Source organism: Phacochoerus africanus, chromosome 9, assembly GCF_016906955.1.
Source record: "Phacochoerus africanus isolate WHEZ1 chromosome 9, ROS_Pafr_v1, whole genome shotgun sequence".
NCBI lineage: Eukaryota > Metazoa > Chordata > Mammalia > Artiodactyla > Suidae > Phacochoerus > Phacochoerus africanus.
The window spans coordinates 47,930,256-47,948,494 of record NC_062552.1 but is presented as its reverse complement, the minus strand read 5'-3'; the positions used below and the strand labels follow the sequence as shown (position 1 = coordinate 47,948,494).

Below are 18,239 nucleotides of genomic sequence, written 5' to 3'. Positions count from 1 at the left end.
AGCATTCGGCCCAGCGAACTTATGCAAACTTGACCAGGCGTTAACTCAAATTTAGATTTGAGACTCTAAGAAGCTTCCGACTGGACGCTTGTGACGGTGGCTACATGGTCTTCTCGGCGACTGCAGCTAGAGCCCCTCTCCAGGACTGCAGAGAAACGCTGAAACTCCACTATGGTCACAGGCAGTTATAACGACTGAACTTTTTAAAAATACAGGCCTGGAGATTGAGGAAGATATGTGCTCAGGGGAGCAGCAGAGGGAAGGAAAAGTCAACTTCCGCAACGCACATCTCACTACAGATTCCATCATGCAACGCGGTAAGGACGTTGCCTCCACGCTCCCGAACCCCCCGAGTCCGGCGGAGACCGTGCTCGCTGCACACTGGGATTTGTAGTCCGCCGTTCCGCGTAGAGCGCAGGCCGCAGATGCTGGTCCTCGCCCCACCTTTTAAAGCCCAAACATCTGATTTCATGTCCACAGAGGCACCAATTTTTTAGGCGGCGTTTTATTTCCCCACACTTTACATTGTTTTAAATACTGAATTTTGCATGCTCTCTTCTCTGTGTAAGCCTACAGTCTTAAGAACTGCTTCCCTTCATTCAGTAAACATTCATGAAGTTTCTAAAGTTTCTACCAGCTAATAGAAATAGATATCAGGATTCCAAAATCCTACCTACGTTCCGCAAAGTTCAGAGTTTAAATCTCATATACATTAGTTTATTCTGGAGATCTTACTAATGCACTACATTTTTCGACAGGAAAATTAAGGGCAAAAAAAAAAAAAAAAAAAGAGGAAGGATGCAGAATGGGGAGCTACAAATCAGGAAGGCCTAAATGCTCTTTTTAATATTAGGGTCCCCCGTTTTGGAGGGGTGCGTTTTCATTTGCATCCTAAACTAGCTACCTATAAAAAGTGCCTGATTGTTTAACGGAGACCAAAAAATTAATAGTTTTTAATTTTTAAAGGAGACTCTAGGGCTTAGGTCTTTTAAGGGTGATTTTCCTTCCAAAGACCTCTTTATTATTCCAATGGCCTCTTTTAAATTGGATTTGAAATTGAAATCTGGGGGAAAGAGTAAAGGATTTATAATAAAAATGTTATGTGTGACTCGAATACAAAAAGATAAATTTTGCAAACGAATGGGGTATTGAAATATTTTCAGAACTATTCTATTTCATTAAACTTGTGAAAGAGGTGGTTTCCATTCTAGCAAATAAATAGTAAAGCTTAAAATATAATAATTACTATCTGTAAAAAATAAATTGAGCGCCTATTTTATTAATACACTGTTCTGTTTCATAGCTACTAATTTTCAATTTTACGTCAGTATTCACTCACTCTATCCACTAGAGCTCCCTACAGCATTGTATTATGGGTTACAATTTTCCTAAAACTAGGAGTCCTGACCTAAGCCATTTACTAGCCCAACAGACCCTTGTTAAAGGAGGACCAAGGCAGTCCACTTGCCAGATGCTTGGACAACTGAATTTTGACTAAAACTGATCATTTTGAATACTTTAAAAATCACGTAATGGGGGGTAGTATATGATCTTTTAGACTGTCTCCTATCTCCCTATCTTTTTGTTGGTAATGACTTTCAATTTTCATTTGCCATATGGCTGTTATATAAGTAAACATGAAGGTAGATAAGTGTTATACATTTGCCAAGTGGCCGGTTAACTCTTTTCCATTTGGGACAGGAAGTCTAAGGACGCTTGAGTGTCTTGTATCTGGTGGGTTTCTTCACCAGGAACAAGAGGAGAAGGGATTCAAGCCTTTTGCATAGATGCTTTACTGAAAAAAAGAAAAAAAACCTTTTCGGTTAGAATTCAAAAACAAAGACAGTGAGAGAAAAAAGATATGAGCCAGATAAACTCAGATAAAGATCCACAGTGTGTGAAAGGATTCACTAAAATTGTGTTGCTTAAGGCAGTGTGGTTCCCCTGGCCAGCAGCATCGGTACCAGAATTTTGGGGAGAAGGTTAAGCAGTTGCTTTTTACAAGCTCTCCTGGTGATTCTGATGTCTCCAACTAAAGTTTGAGAACCCCTGGCTTGGGGCAATGATGTAAATTTAAATCAAGGACCTCGAAGCAATTTCTTTTTATGAAGTGATTCAGAGTCACCTTATAGGGATGATTTAGGTAAGGTCTACAATATAATTAATGACACATGTGAGAGTTTAAAAAGTGTTAAAATGTTAGATTCATGTGGGTAGTTATACACAGAGGACAGTCGCATAGAGCATTCTCTAGCCTGTTCCCCCACCTGGGTAACAATACAGTTTTTCAAACTCAAGTTGCTCACAATATAAAAACTTAAAATTCAAATATTATGCTCACCGTCCAATTTTTCTTTTAAATATTTTGCACTGGTAAAAATCTCTATGGCACAATTTGCTGTCTTAACCATTTTTCGGTGGCCTTGGTGCAGTCACAATATCCGGCGTCCTCAGGTACTTTTTTTTTTTTTTTTTTAAGCCAGCCAAGTGTTCACCGTGGTCACCTGTAATGAGATGTTCTCCGAACGCACATCCTCGGCCTGCATTTCCCCATCCTGATGCCTGAGGCAGCAGATCTGCAGTAAGCGAGCGGGTGGAGCTGGAGGGCGCGGCGGGACGCAGTCGGCGGTGGGCAGGGACCCTGGGCTCCGCTCAGCCCCTGGTGGAGAGCGGAGTGCGCGGTTCGGCGCCCCCGGCGGTCTGGGCGCGGTGCGGAGACGCGCGAGGCCAGCAAGGGGAGCTGCAGGGTAACTTTTCCCAGGGAAAGCGGCCGGTCGTCCTCCCCAGAAGCCTCCCTGCCTTTTGTTTGTTTTCCTGCCGGAGGCTGGAGCGCGGCCGGGTGCCTGCCGCTCACCATGCGCCGCGCGGCCCGCGCCTCTCGCCGGCGCCCTCGGGCGTCCCTAAGTCCACCCCTCGGTCCGTCCTAGCGGGGATCGCCCCGCTCCCGCCCCTGCTCACCCGTCGGCCCCGCGCCTGCCCTCCGAGGAGCCGCGCTCCCCGCAGGGGCGGGCCCCCGCCTATCCTCGCGGCGCTGGTAAGTGGGGTCGGGGGTTAGGGGCTTCTGCCGGGGGACCTGTCACTCGGGGCGATGGACCCCGAGCTGCGAGGGACCCCTATGCGGTGGCCCCGCGAGGGATCGGAGGGTGAGGGAGAGGCTCGTGGGCTGTAGTTTCTCTCCGCGATCCTGTGGGTCTCTCCCTCTTGGCAGAAAAACTCCCGTTTCCTCGGAGTCTGGAAGATTTTGATGGGTGTTTATCTTTCAGCGTTGTAGAGGGGAAAGATCCTGGCCGGATTTGCAGCCCCTTTAATAGGATGTGGAGGACTTGCTCTTGGAATTTTCCCGACTAGGCCTTTGGCTGTCCCGAAAGGGGTCTGTGCAAGAAATCCTCGCACATTCACGTGCAACCATTTTTCACTGGGTTTCTTTCTGCTCTGATTTCTCTCTTACTAATCCGAGTAGATGTACTGAGAGGGATGCTGAAGGATTTTTCAGAACAACCGTTTTTTTTGTAATGCACCTTTTTAAGTTTGACTTGGACGCTAGCATTGAGGACTTTGACTTTTACTTTGAAATATAAAAGGAGTTGAGTGTCTCATTCTGCAGAGAAGAGTACTCGTTTCCACTTATAACTAAATAAAGATCTGCTTTTGCTGAAGCTGCTTATACTGAGAAAACATCACCCTGAATTCTGCATCCAGGGCTAGGTTTCTCTAAGGTACTGGCACTTGTGTTTTTTTTAATTTTAGCCTGGAGCACTCTTTGTAGCAGTTTGATAGCTAGTTTTCATTTCTCACATTTTTCAGTGAGTGGGCTTTCAGGATGTGGCTCCAAAATGAATTGTACTATTGCTGAATATGAAATTAAAATGAGTTTTAAATTTATGTAGTGCACATATAAATTATTAAGAAGAATGTGTGCCTCAGCCATATGTTAACTGTGCTAGGAGTTAATGTATTCGTAAATATGCACATTTGAAATAGTTTCAGAACAAAGCGCTGTGATTTGGTAAAGAATTTGGCCTTCCTATCTATTTGAGGACCAGTAATTGTGGGTGTAGAAATAAGAGCAGTGCTGGGATTCTTTATTTAAAATGATACCCTGTACCACTGCAGCCTCCCTGAGGTCCAGCCCTCCACAGTGACCCTGCCAGTCAGTTCACTTTGCCTTGTCCCCTTCTTCAAAGTCAAATCTGATGACAGGGCGGGAGTGGGCAGCCACCTTTCTAAATGAGACCGATTTAAGTTTTAGATGATGGAAGGATGTGTTGGATGGTTGCCCGAGCCTCTCTGATTAGGCAGAAGTCTGTCCTAGCCAAGGGAACTTGAGCATTAAGTGACAAAGAAATGGTTTTTCCCACTGAAGTTTCTTACCTGTGTGTAAGAAGACTGTAAACACGCTGCCAGAATAAAGCTTGTTTTATTTGGGGGGGTTTTATTTGTTGACTGTTTCACATCATCAAAGCTCTTTTTAGGAGTTCCTGTTGTGGCTCCATGGGTTAAGAACCCAACTAGTATCCATGAGGATTCAAGGTTGATCCCTGGGCTCACTCAGTGGGTTAAGGATAGTATAGGTCACAGATGTGGCTTGGATCCAGCGTTGCTGTGGCTGTGGTATATAGACCTGCCGCTGCAACTCTGATTCAGCCCCTAGTCTGGGAACTTCCATATGCCACAGGTGCGGCCCTAAAAAGAAAAAAACAAACAAACAAACAACTCTTTTTATACTTTCAATGTTTTATTCTCATCATTTTCAGAGGTTCTCAGTACTGGTGGAAATTATGTCAGTCTTGAACCTTTGGAATTATCTTTAACCCTCTTGTCTTTCATTTCCTTCATCCTTTCTATCAGTGAGTCATCCAGAGCTTTGAAAGGTGATTTATATAGAGCCCTCCCTCCATATTCTAATCTAGAGCCTCACCCTTCCTCTCTTGCAGACCAGGGCAGCCTCTGAGCTAGCCTCCCAAGCCCGCTCTTAGTCCTCATTAAATATTTGCTGAGTGACTGGGTGAAAGGATGAATGAATAAATGAATGAATGAGACACACCCCTTTCTGGTATCTTCAGCTTGGTCGTTCTTCTAATCTTTTAAAACTATCACTTTCCCCTGTCTCTTCTTGCCTTGCAACCATCACATCCTTTCCCTTTTCAAGTATCCCAAGTCTGAAAGAATCTGCCTGATTTTTCAAGGCCTCTCAGAGTCAGGCCTCACTCCTCCTATCTAAGTTCTCCTTTCAGGCAGTTCCCACTGTGACTCAGTGGGTTAAGAACTTGACATAGCATCCGTGAGGATATGGGTTCAAACGTGGCCTCACTCAGTGGGTTAAGGACCCGGTGTTGCCGCAAGCTGCAGAGTTGCTTTTGGCTGTGGTGTAGGCCAGAGCTGTGGCTCCAGTTTAACCCCAGCCCGGGAATTTCCGTATGCTGCAGGAAATTTCCGTATGTTGCCCTAAAATGAATGCGTGAATAAAATTTTTGAAAAAAATTCTGTTTACATTTTAGCATACATCTTTGCACCCTTTGGGTGTAGTCTTCTTGCTAGCCTGTTCTCCCAGGGGGCTAGGACTGTCCTGCTCAGGTCTCTCTCCTAGAAACCCCTACCCTTCTCCCCTTCTCCTTTTCAAATCTTACTTTTCCCCAGGGGAGGTGCCTAACTTCTTTCTTCTCTAACTACTCATTCTTTTCTGTTTCTTGAAAGGCTCCAGATGTTTGTTTAGTAGGCCTTCATTACATGGACCGTATGGATCTCTAATTGGGTTATGTTATTTTAAGCCTCTTTAGGGCAGGAGCCCTGTTTTCTGCATGGTCACGTGGGTGGGGGTGGGGGCTTTCGAGTCAGGCGGAATTGAGGTCGGGCATGACTCCTCGTTGTCACTCACGTGGACTCATGGCTTCTCCAAGCATTGGTCCTCACGTGTGAAATAGGGGGAGATGCCTCCCCAGCTGCAGTGTGGAGGTGGTCAGCATCAGGCATGCACCTGACAAAAATCTGCTCGTCCCTCTCCAGTGACTTAGTGAGCCCTGAATGTGTAGTAGATATTTGGTAGATGTTTGTCAGCTGACATGGAGCCAAGTCATGGCTGGTCTGGGGACGCAGAGGAGGGCAACCATGTGGAATCCTTAGTGTTATCCTGCCCTTTCTTCAGATAGCTTCAGCTTAGGTTATTCCTGGCTACAGCTCTGCTTCTGGGATCTGTTGCTGTTTTTCCATCTAAACCTTGCCAGGAACATGACTGCCTTTAAATTTTTTCCTTTTCCTTACTGCCTCTCTTTTTTTTTCCCATTTTTTATTACAGTTGATCTATAATGTTCTGTCAATTTTTGCTATACAGCAAAGTGACCCAGTCATACACACACACACCACACACACACACACACACACACACACATTCTTTTTCTCACATTACCCTCCATCATGTTCCATCACAAGTGACTGGATACAGTTCCCTGTGCTATATAGCAGGATCTCATGGCTCATCCACTCCAAATGCAGTAGTTTGCATCTACTGACCCCAAACTCCCAGTCTGTCCCACTCCCTCCCCTTCCCCCTCGGTAACCACAGGTAGCTCCTCTATTTCATTTTGCAAGATCTCGATGAGTCGGAGTTGTATGCAGCACATCTGTTTTTCTGCCCTTTGGGGTTCATGTGAGCGTATGTACTGATGGCAGGATAAGTTGCCTAGTGATTTCTTGACAGACTTCTGGACACAGTGACCTCTTTGTGTATGTTGATCTGTCAGCCTGTGACTGGTCACTCCCTTAACTGTAAAGTGTCTCATCAGCTCTCGTGGACAACCATGGCCTTGTCAGATCGGCCTGTGACTAGAGCATCAGAAACTTCCTGTGGACCTCATGTTTGTGGTTGCTGTGGGGACTGGGAGAATGTGCCAACAGAAGTGTGTGCCACATGACTTAATCCCATATGTTTGAGTGACAGTGTAACAGTGTCCTAGGTTGGGGGTGTGTACCTTGAAACAGTTTGAATTTCCTTATCCATATACATGTGTTTGAGAAAATGACCTGGTTGAAAAAAACAACAACTTGTTAAAGCAAATAAATTTCTGGGGCAAAATGCACTAAAATGCTAAATATTATGGCAGGAGGAAATGAAAGCAGCCAAAGAAATAGAAGCAACAGCAGCGGGTCCTCGAGATGGTAGCTGAGGTTGATGTGGACTTCACCGTCCCTCTCTCTGCTCCTCTTGGGGTGCTGTCTGATAGTGGGAAAGAGCTGCTGCTCAGCAGATCCTAGGGAATTACTCAGTCCAAGCGGAGAACTTCCTTTCTTGATTCCTTCCAAGGAAACGGAAGCATCCCTGCACTTTAAGTGCCTGGCTCACTGTTCTCTGAAAGTTGAAACCTTCAGAGAAAGAACGCCTGAGGCCGGACTCCCCTGTGCATCTGGAATCAAATCCTGGGAATGCTGGTTTGTGAAGCTGTCTCGGAGTTTGAAGAAAGCACATCTTTGGAGAGCTGCTACTTTTTTCACATGTGGTTCGGGGTTAGCAATACCTTCAGGTAGGGGAGCATTTGTTACCTCTTTGATCAACTATGAAAACATCTCTTATATTCACACATTTAAAAATCTGCTGCAGAATTCCCATTGTGGCACAGCGGAAATGAATCTGACTAGGAACCATGAGGTTGCGGGTTCAATCCCTGGCCTCGCTCAGTGGGTTAAGGATCCGGCGTTGCTGTGAGCTGTGGTGTAGGTCGCAGATGTAGCTCGGATCTGGCATTGCTGTTGCTGTGGCTTAGGCAGGTGGCTACAGCTCCGATTAGACCCCTAGCCTGAGAACCTCCATATGCCACGGGTGCGGCCCTACAAGGACAAAAGACAAAAAAACAAAACAAACAAACAAACAAAAAAATCATCTGCCCTAAAGGAAACCAGAATTCTTCTGGTTGGGCCTCTGGACCTGATCTATGAAGTGAGGGTTCAGGGTGGTCATTAAGGTCCCTTGTGGGAAAAAAAAAATCTGATTCTGTAGTCAAGTTTCCTCAACACTAATTTATGCCCGTGTTGAACTGCGGGCCTATTAAACTAAGAATTCAACCTATGCTAATTAGAATTAGGTTATATATTATCTTCCATCAGATTTTTCCCAGATTTTAAGATTGTCATCCGAACTCAGTTTTGTTTTTTGTTTTTCCACAGTATGTGGAAGTTCCGGAGCCAGGGATTGAACCTGTGCCACAACAGCAACCCAAGCTGCTGTAGTGACAATGCCAGATCCTTAACCTGATGTGCCACAAGAGAACTCCCGAACTCAGGGTTTTTAAATGGAAAGCCACCATAGTCTTATTTTCCATCGTGCTCTTAGTAGCCACTTTATAAATGTACAGCAATGGCCGAGGGCTTGTGAAAGCCACATATTTGTGAGGAAAGATCAAAGTGAGTCATTTTGTACCTTTCTGTAGGGGTAGCGTGATCTGTGATAAAGTGCTAATATCATGTGACTGGTCTCGTGGTTACTGTAAAAGAAAGTGTCTAGAATAGAAAAGATAGAGGAGTAATGGTGTTCCATCTCGCTACCTATTTGACCATGTCATGAAGGTTACTCTCTGCATGAGCTCGTTGTTCCCAGAAGACAACAGTTCATGGCTGTGTCCTCTGGGACACTGCCTGTGTTTTGAAAGTGAACTTACTAATGACCGATTGAATGCAGACAAAACTGAGTGAGAAAAAAGGTAAGCTCTTTACGCCTACGGGTGATCTCAGCTGTTCAAAAGCAAATGCTTTCCTAAAGTGTTGTCAGTGTTTTTAGAAGGATTCGTCACTTCTGTGTCCTGGTCTCCGTTGAGTTGTCCCATTTTGCCAACAAGTCATGAGGGGTGGCAGTAGGCGTGGGTTGATGGTATAGGAAAATTAACAGCAATCCGAATGATCGTTTATAAACCCACAAGTCGCTCATTCATTAATTTATTCATTCAACCCATCTTTACGATGGGTACCTATGTGGGCCAACAGGATACCAGGTACTTATTTGTCTAGATGCTGGGAATACAGTTGTGAACATCACAACATTTCTGCCCTCGGAGAGCTTATCTTCTCAGCATACACACAGTACGTGTAACCCTGTGACCCCGGGGCTAAGTGAGGATTATATGGGGAGGGTCAAAGTGCTCCTGTCTCTGTGGAGGGTTTCGTGTGTCACAAGACTGTGCACACCATGCCCTGCAGGCACGTCCTGCCTGCTGCTCGCTTTTGTTGTTGACTTGGGTACAGCTGTGCCCATATATGTTTACCTACTGTCTGACTGCTTTGGGGAGACCGCCGAGAAGTCACATAGTCATGACAGAGACATAGCCTTACATTTAATGCACGGCCCTTTGCATTAAACATTTGCTGATCCTGCTCTGTTTCATCTGTATATTAAGCCTGTACTTCGTTGAATCATGTTATTGATTAGTGTTGTTACACCAGGCGGAGAACCATCCGGCATCACGTGAGATCAGCCCTGAGTAAGTGGATACTTGCTTGTAGTGCTTGAACACGTGACATGTTCTCATTCACTCCCCCATCCTCATCTCGTCCTCCTTTAAAAACGGGGTGGCAATCAGGCAGGCAGCTGGGGCCAGAAAAAGGCCACCACCTACCTGAAGCTGGGGCACTGTTGCCCTGGCTCATTCACAGTTTCCCACAAGTCAGAGGAAAAATTATTCATCCTCTGGGTCTTCAGTATTTCCTTTCCCTTTGGGTCTTCGCAGCCAACAGACCACATCGAGCGATGGGTCCTAGTTTAGAAATAAGCTGCAAGTGGGAGTTCCCTTGTGGCTCAGCGGTAATGAACCTGACTGGTATCCATGAGCATGAGGGCTCAAACCCTGGCCTCACTCAGTGGGTAAAGGATCTGATGTTGCTGTGAGCCTGCAGTGTAGGTAGGTCATAGACACGGCTCAGATCTGGTGTTGCTGTGGCTGTGGTGTAGGCCAGCAGCTACAGCTCTGATTCAATCCCTAGCCTGCAAACTTGCATATGTCGCAGGTGCGGCCCTAAAAAATATAATAATAATCTTCAAGTGATGGAGGACTTTTCCTCAGGTTCAGGGCACAGCACCCCATGCGGGAAGAGTGATGGGAAGTTGTAGACCCTTCTGGAATTCAGGACCTGGTGCATGAATTCTCCCCTCAGAATCTGGGCTTGGAGAAGAGAGGGAAGTCAGGGCCTGAAATGGTCTCTGGGGGAATTGAAGAGGGCAGCCCAGGTACTGGATTTTCTCTGCCCATCCCTCCAGTTAAGGCAATTGCCAGAACATCTTTGATGTGCTCCTTATATCACAGAGAAGGCAAAGCGAGCTCCCCATAAAGAAGGTTCTTTTAGCCTTGTAGCTGCTGTCCCCATTGCAGAAGAAAGCACTTGCCCAAGAGGCAGAATACTTAAAGGACGTTTTTGTGAAAATGTATGTGGGCAGAAGAATTAGGTCCCAGAGAGAAAAATAGAAATACAGATGTACTATTTTGGGTACCCTTTTAAAAGGAATGTCACAATATTAACTTTACTTGTGTAAAGTTATGACATGTTTGAACCTAGAATTCGTGCCAGTTAAGGTAAAGTGGAACCCAGAAGTGCCAGGAGAAGGTCCATTGAGCAGTTTTGCACAGGATCCAGTTTTCCTAAGAGAACAGATAGAAGCCATGGAATCTTTTCAGTGGAAAATGATGAAGGCTAAGGGTCTGAATGGGGGAAGTGGGGCTGGTAAACCACCACTCTCAGAGATGCCCACTTTTCCATACAGTTTTCTGTCTCCTTTCTTAAAAAAATGAGTCATTGTGGCATTTATTCAGTGACTGTCAAGCGTCCAAAATAAAGAGCAGATTACTTCCGTCCCCGTACCCAGTCGGTTCCCCAGGCTGTGAGCGAGCAGGGCACCAGGCATGCACTGCTAGCCTGAACAGGTAGTCTGTCCCACTGAGGATTGAGCCAAGGGGAAGGGGCTGGGGCACGTTGTGGAAAGGTGTCCCCATTGTCACCTAGTCAGAAAAACCGAAGCATTGCTTTCAAAGATTGGCCAGAACCCTTTGAAAGCAAAATACAGCTGTGTTACTCCACGAGTTGGGTACAGCCTAACCCAAAGGCCAAAGGCCTGATTTGCAGGGGCCTTTCTGAGATTCTCCAAATGCAGTCATTCCGGCACTGTAGTGGGAGGCCAGGCAGCCTGCCTGCACTAGCCTTTCTGCAGTGTTTAGTATTCTCCTGTTTCAGAACATTTCTACTCTGGGCAAACAGTCTGATTACCATCACTTTGCACGTGAAGAAATAGAAGCGCTGAGTGTTGTGAGATACTGACCAAATAAATGGCAAATAAGTAAATAGCAAAGACTAAACTTCATGTTCTGACCATTCAAACCATGGGGATCTGCTGGTGCAAGTGGAGTGTGAGGCGTGAGAACAGATGAAGGAGGTGTGGTTAGTGTCTGGGGCAGGCCTGCGTGCCACTGGCCACTGGGGAAGGGCTGGCAGTGAGGTGGGGACAGGGCGCTGTGGCATCCCTGGTAGAGAGCCGTTGGCTGCATCTGCAGGATCGGGCAGGAGGCTCTGAAGAGTTGACGTTTGAGCTGAACTTGGGGAGAAAGAGAGAGTAGATTCTGAGCTTTGGGGTCTGACCGAGGCAGGGACACGTGTCCCACTCTGGAAGAGATGTTGTTTGACGTACAGAGTCCTTCTGGGGCGCTGTCTGCTCCTCGCTAGTTTTTGTGTGCTGATGGCAAAGGTGGAAACATGGATCCATTTTTTTCTTAGACAAATGCTGCCTCGATTCCTGACCCAGAGAAATCACTGAACCACAGAGCATCAGAGCGGAAGATCAGCTCACTTCATCAAGCCCAGGGCCCTAGCCTCACAGAAATTAACCTGAGGACCAAGAGGTGCTTCAAGTCATGGGAGGGTCAGTGCCAAGTGGAAACTGGGACCCAGTCCCTCTTTGTTGATGGTCACGTGCCTCCTCTGTAGGCAGTCAGTGCCGGTGAGGTCCCGCTGGGTCTGCTGAAGCTCGATTGCAGAACGAGGCCACCCAGAGCACAGCCACCTCACTGGTTCAGAATGTGGACTTTGAGCTACAAAGTACTTCTTTCAGTTCCTCTTGTTCTCAGATCCTCAGAAAATCTCATGATCTTTGAATCTTTTGCAACCTCCTCCTTAACTTTGATGCAGTTGGCCCTTGTTCCTGTCTCAATGCTAACAGCTACTAGTTGCGTAACCTTGAACAAGTAGCTTGTGTCTCAGATTCCTTATCTATAAAACAAAGGTAATAATAATACTGTTGTGAAGATTAAAAAGATTATTATGTGCAAAGCACTTATAGCAGTACTGTACACCGAGTAAGCTCTAAAATGATAGTTGGTTTACCTTTTTGGCTTATTTGATATATTAGTAAGCTAGGTATGGTTTAGTAATGGCGAACTAGGTATGGATTAGTTATAGCAAGTGGTTATCCAAGTTATTCTTGGAGTCTGAGTGTTATTTAGAAGAATCACCCATTACTGTGTGAGCTAATTCTTCAAGTTAATGAATAGGCTGCTATTTCCCCCCCCCCCCCGCCCCATTCACATGGCAGAGGGAGATGACTGGCTAGGCCAGGAGCTGTGAATTCAGATGCCATGGGGGGGAGGAGGAAACATAAAAGACTCAAGGGTATGTGCTTGTTCAACACTAAGGAGTTGCTCTTCTCTCTCTCTCTCTTTTTTTTTTTTTGGTCTTTTTAGGGTTGCACCTGCAGCATATGGAGGTTCCCAGGCTAGGGGTCTAATTGGAGCTGTAGCTGCTGGCCTATGCCACAGCCACAGCAACGCCAGATCCAAGCTGCAGCTTCCACCTACACCATGGCTCACGGCAACACTGGATCCTTAACCCACTAAGTGAGGCCAAGGATCGAACCCGAAACCTCATGGTTCCTAGTCAGATTCGTTTCCGCTGTGCAGCAGTGGGAACTCCTGCTCTTCTCTTTTAAAAAGAACAACTTCTCTTTCCCTCCAATTTCTCTTCATACCAGATTTTTTTCAAGCTATCTTTTCCTTTGTCACTTTGTTTTTTGTTTTTGTTTTGTTTTGTTTTGGCTATGCCCAAAGCTTGTAATTCTGTAGTCAAGTTTCCTTAACATGAAACCTGTGCCTGTGTTCAACTTAGGGCCTATTAAATTAAGAATTCATGGGCGTTCCCATTGTGGCTTGGTGGGTTAAAACCTAACTAGTATCAATGAGGATGCAGGTTCAATTCCTGGTCATGCTCAGTCGGTTAAGGATCCAGAATTAACACAAGCTGTGGTGTAGGTCACAGATGCGATTCAGATCTGGTGTTGCTGTGGCTGTGGCATAAGGCTGCAGCTACAGCTCTGATTCGACCCCTAGCCCAGGAACTTGCATATGCCACAGCTGAAGCCTTAAAAAGGAAAAAAAAAAGAAATTCAATCTATGCTAATTAGCATTAGGTTATAGATAATCTTCCGTTAATTTTTTTCCTAGATTTTAAAATTGTTATCCTAATTCTTTTTTTTTTTTTTGGCCCTACCGACAGCATGTGGAAGTTCCTGGGCCAGGGATTGAACCTGTGCTACAGCAGCTACCTGAGCCACTGCAGCGACAATGCCAGATCCTTATCCCACTGTGCCACAAGGGAACTCCTTCCTTTGTCACTTTTTTTGTCTTTTTAGGGCCATACCCTCAGCATTTGGAGTTTCCCAGGCTAGGGGTTGAATTGGAGCTGCAGCTGCTGGCCTATACCACAGCCACAGCATCGTGGGATCCAAGCTACATCTGTGGCCTTCACCACAGATCACAGCAACTCCAGATCCTTAACCCACTGAGTGAGGCCAGGGATCGAACCCACATCCTCATGGATGCTAGTTAGTTTCTTAATCCACTGAGCCACCGTAGGAACCCCCTCCTTCCTTTGTCACTTCTGATAGAGGTATAGGAACAGAGAAATATTTTCCTTCCAGTCAAACAAGCGACTGTGAAGGTACAAAAATAAATGGCAACTGAAAAAAAAATTAGCAACTAACACAGCATTCAAGGTGTTGGTGACAAGCTAGAGAACTAGTGCTTGGTCTAAACCAATGGCAATCATGCTCATCTTGCTTTTTATTCAGTTTGCAACTCCGAGTCCATACAGTGTAGAATCTCCATATGCTGATCTGTACTCAGACTAGTCCTCCTGCTGAAGAGTTTTCAGTAGGAGGTGGGATTGCTTGGCTCAGCCTCACCTGATCATTAGTCCATGCCCTGAGACTGTAGTAGGTGGCTGCCGTCCCTGATTATATTGAATCCTAAATAAAATCAGAGCCCTAGGAGTTCCCGTTGTGGCACAGCAGAAACGAATCCGACTAGGAACCATGAGGTTGCAGGTTTGATCCCTGGCCTTGCTCAGTGGGTTGAGGATCTGGCGTTGTCGTGAGCTGTGGTGTAGGTCGCAGATGTGGCTCTGGCGTAGGCTAGCAGCTACAGCTCTGATTGGACCCCTATCCTAGGAACCTCCATATGCCGCGGGTGCGGCCCTAAAAAGGACAAAAGATAAAAAAATATATAATAATAAATTTAAAAATAAATAAATAAAATCAGAGCTCTATAAACCACGCAGCAGAGGAGCACGCCACTGGGCAGATCAGCAATGGCATTGTCCTCTTTCCCTTCTTCCTAATGCATTGTCCATCACCCTGTTGTTTTCCCAGAGCAGCAGTGAGTTTTTCTCCTTTCCTTTCAGAGTATGACATGAGTCATCATATTCAGGCCACCACAAAAATGATGCCCAACTGAATGACACTGATCTCGAACCTATTTAACCACTTTCTGCTGGGATAGGCTTAGAGTTGACTGTGGGTTGAATGGGACTTTTTGTCTCAGGCTGATTTGGATAATGCCACTTCATTTCTTTTCAGTATAGGAAGTCATTCACTAGAGACTGAAAGCTCAGATAGTTGTCATGGTTCTGCTCTCTGGGTCCATGTATAGTGTGACTAACCCTCCTCTCTGATACCCCTTTGTATACTTGAAACAGTGACTGTGGCCTCCTAGGTCTTCTTTTTCCTCATGTGTTCTGTGTTTCTTCACCTGTGCTTCTTGTGCTTTCCTAGAAGCCCTTTATTATGTTCTTTAATATCTTTCTTGAAGCTTGTCATCTAAACTTAGACAGTAATTCAGGCCTGTGTTGAGACTGTCACATCCCTTGTTCTGGACCCACGGCCACTGTGTTGCAAAATTCCAGTGGATACCATTTATGCTGTATTCTCTGAGTACCCCAGAGTTGTGCAATATATTAGCCTTGCCTGAATGCTCCCCTCCTAATAAGAACTCCAGTGACGCATTATCTTTGGAAAAACAATAGAACAACCTTAGAACTACTTGTAGCTGCCCGCTGAGCATCTCCAAGGAGAGTTTTGTATATGCTTCAAATCCAGCATCTTAGAAGCAGAACCCACTGTCTCAATACAGTGTGTCCAAATCACATGCGTGCACATGCACACGCATTCCCTGTTCCATACCTGCTCCTGCTCCATCTCACATTCGTCCTGCCCAGTGCCTTTGTTCAGGCCTTGCACATACTTCACCTGGACAGTGGCAGTACCCTCCTAACTAGTCTCTGCCCCTAGTCTCTCTATTCTGACATCAGTTTGAATAGTCCAGGGGAGTCTTCCTCATGTCATTTCCCTGCTTAACGCCACTTCCCAAACGTCAGGGTAAAGCCCAAACTCCTGCGTGACAAACATACCCCTTCACAGCCGGGCCCCACCTTAAGTTTCTGTCCATTTCCTGCATTTCCTTACTGCCCTCCATGGCTTTGATACCCTAGCCCTGTACTTCCCAGTGGGGTTGCACATTAGAATCCCCTGGAGAGCTTTCTAAACTCCCCAGACTGGGTCCTCAGCCCAGACCTGACTCTTAGAGGTGGTGTCTGGGCATCAGCATTTGTTGAAAGTTCCCCAGGGTTTCCATTATTCAACCCCCAGTATGAAGCACTAGGCTTTGCCTTCTTGTGAACACACCCAGCTCCTCTACCACCAAACTTCAGTATGGTTTCCCCCATCTGTAATTCCTTTCTTTTCTCTTTTCTAGGTGATAACACTTTGCTTATTCTTCAGACCTCAATTCTGCCTCTTCTCTGAAGGGTTGTCAGAGCTCTCCCTCCTCCCAAGAGTTGGCCGCTCTCTCTGCTGTGTGCTCATAGCACTTCCTACATTTTCCATGTATATGTCAATCATGAATTATTTAGAGGGAGGGCTCTCCCCTTATCCATAATGTGCCCCAGAAACTTTGCATAGTGCTGGGCATCTTGGTAAACTTTAATGAAATCAGATACACTCTCAACCTGACTTCAGTGCCTGAAGAGACTTGAGTCTGATCCATTTTACAGTCAATATTTAATTATCTGAAATAAAATTAAAAAGCAGCGGCCGTAGTACGGTGAGGGCCAAATCTTGCCAGAGTAATTGAATTTTGTTCTATGACAATATGACAATCTGTAACAAGGCAGAATCATAGGACAACTGTGTACCGAATGAATGACTTACTCCATCCTAAAGTTGTTAATTCTTTCATGGATAGCTTTCTCAGTGATAATCTAGGAAGACCCTGTCCCAATTATACAGTTTTAGTAGATGGGGAAGCAGCCATCAAAGAAAGGCTTCTATGATGAATAATTAGTAGATACGAATCAGGAATATAATGACATTTCAAAAAAGGGTAGGGGAGAGCCCACATGCTGCTGGACTATAGGTCATTATTAAGTTATAGTCGCCACAGTTCCTCAAGGAGATGGAGGCATGTGCGAGGATTCAGAGATGAATGCCAGAGACAATTAAAGGAGTGGAAAATGGTCCTATGAGGAAAGGTTGTGTAATTACAGCCAGAGGAGACTGAGAGACACACATTTGATTACTAATTTCATATATATATATATATATATACACACACACACACATTTTGGTGAGATAGTTTTTTTTACATGTGCAGAAAACTAAGCAAGAGGAAACTAGGTTAAATTAGAATAGGCAGGTTTTGGTTGGACATTAAGAAAAACATTCTCACTAACTGGATTATAAAATGCAAATCTGATCATGTTATTTTCTAGTTAAATAAACTTGACTCCTCATTGTCTCTAGGTCAAAGTCTACTTTAGAAAAATAAAGCATGTAATAAATTACATTGCATTAGCTGGCTGATTTTTTTCTATTATAGTTGATTCACAATGTTATGTCAATACAGCTAAGTGACCCAGTCATATATATATACACTTTTTTTTCCACATTGTCCTCCAGCATGTTCCGTCACAAGTGATTAGATATAGTTCTCTGTGCTATACAGCAAGATCTCATTGCTTATCCACTCCAAATGCAATAGTTTGCATCTGCTAACTCCAAACTCCCAGTCCATCCCACTCCCTCCCTCTCCCTGTTGGCAACCACAAGTCTGTTCTCTAAAGTCGATAGTTTGTTTCTTTTCTGTGGAAAGGTTGATTTGTGCCATATATTAGATTCCAGATATAAGTGATATCATATGATATTTGTCTTTCTTACTTCACTTAGTATGGGAGTCTCTAGTTCTATCCATGTTGCTGCAAATGGCATTATTTTGTTCTTTTTATGGCTGAGTGGTTTTCCATTGTGTATATATGCCACATCTTCTTAATCCATTCATCTGTCAATGGACATTTAGTTTGTTTCCATGTCTTGGCCATTGTGAAAAGTGCTGCCGTGTTAGCTGATTTTTGACAAGTCAAATTTCCAGAGGTGTTTTTTTTTTGTTTGTTTTTTTGGTTTTTTTGGGAAGATGACATACAACAATGGTTTAGGAATTTTAATTTGTTGGAAAATGAAATTATAAATGATGCAGAAATCATATATGGCATATCAAAAACAGATGGAGATAAATATGAAAAATAAGAGAAAGAGAGGAAAACAAACACAGAGCCCAAAATTGTTTATGTTGTGGCCCAAATGCTCTTTCTGTGTTACATTGAGACCCAGCTTGAGGTCAAGACAGTCCACAATGTACTAATTGCGACATGAAGGAACCATGGTTGTTCTGTCTTAGGAACAAGTTCATAGTTGGGTTTTTGTTTTGTTTTGTTGGTCTTTTTAGGTCCACACCCTTGGCATGTGGAAGTTCCTGAGGGGTCGAATTTGATAGGGGTCAAAATCAGAGCTGCGGCTGCTGGCCTACGCCACAGCCACAGAAATGTCAGATCCCAGGCCAGTCCGTGACCTACACCACAGCTCATGGCAACATCGGATCCTTAACCCACTGAGTAGG

At 45.0% G+C, this 18,239-nt stretch overlaps 1 protein-coding gene across 2 annotated transcripts in view; it reads left to right on the top strand.

Moving 5' to 3' along the window:
- The first annotated feature begins 180 nt into the window (after positions 1–180).
- Positions 181–18,239, top strand: part of CILK1 (ciliogenesis associated kinase 1) — a 64,480-nt gene continuing 46,421 nt past the window's right edge. The window contains exons 1-2 of one of the 2 annotated variants that reach the window (XM_047797232.1): positions 181–317; positions 2,480–2,581. The gene's annotated coding sequence lies outside the window, so the exon portion shown is untranslated. Of the gene's footprint in view, positions 318–2,479; positions 2,582–2,652; positions 3,035–18,239 lie in introns of those variants that run through there. The other variant, XM_047797231.1, reaches the window with a different exon arrangement.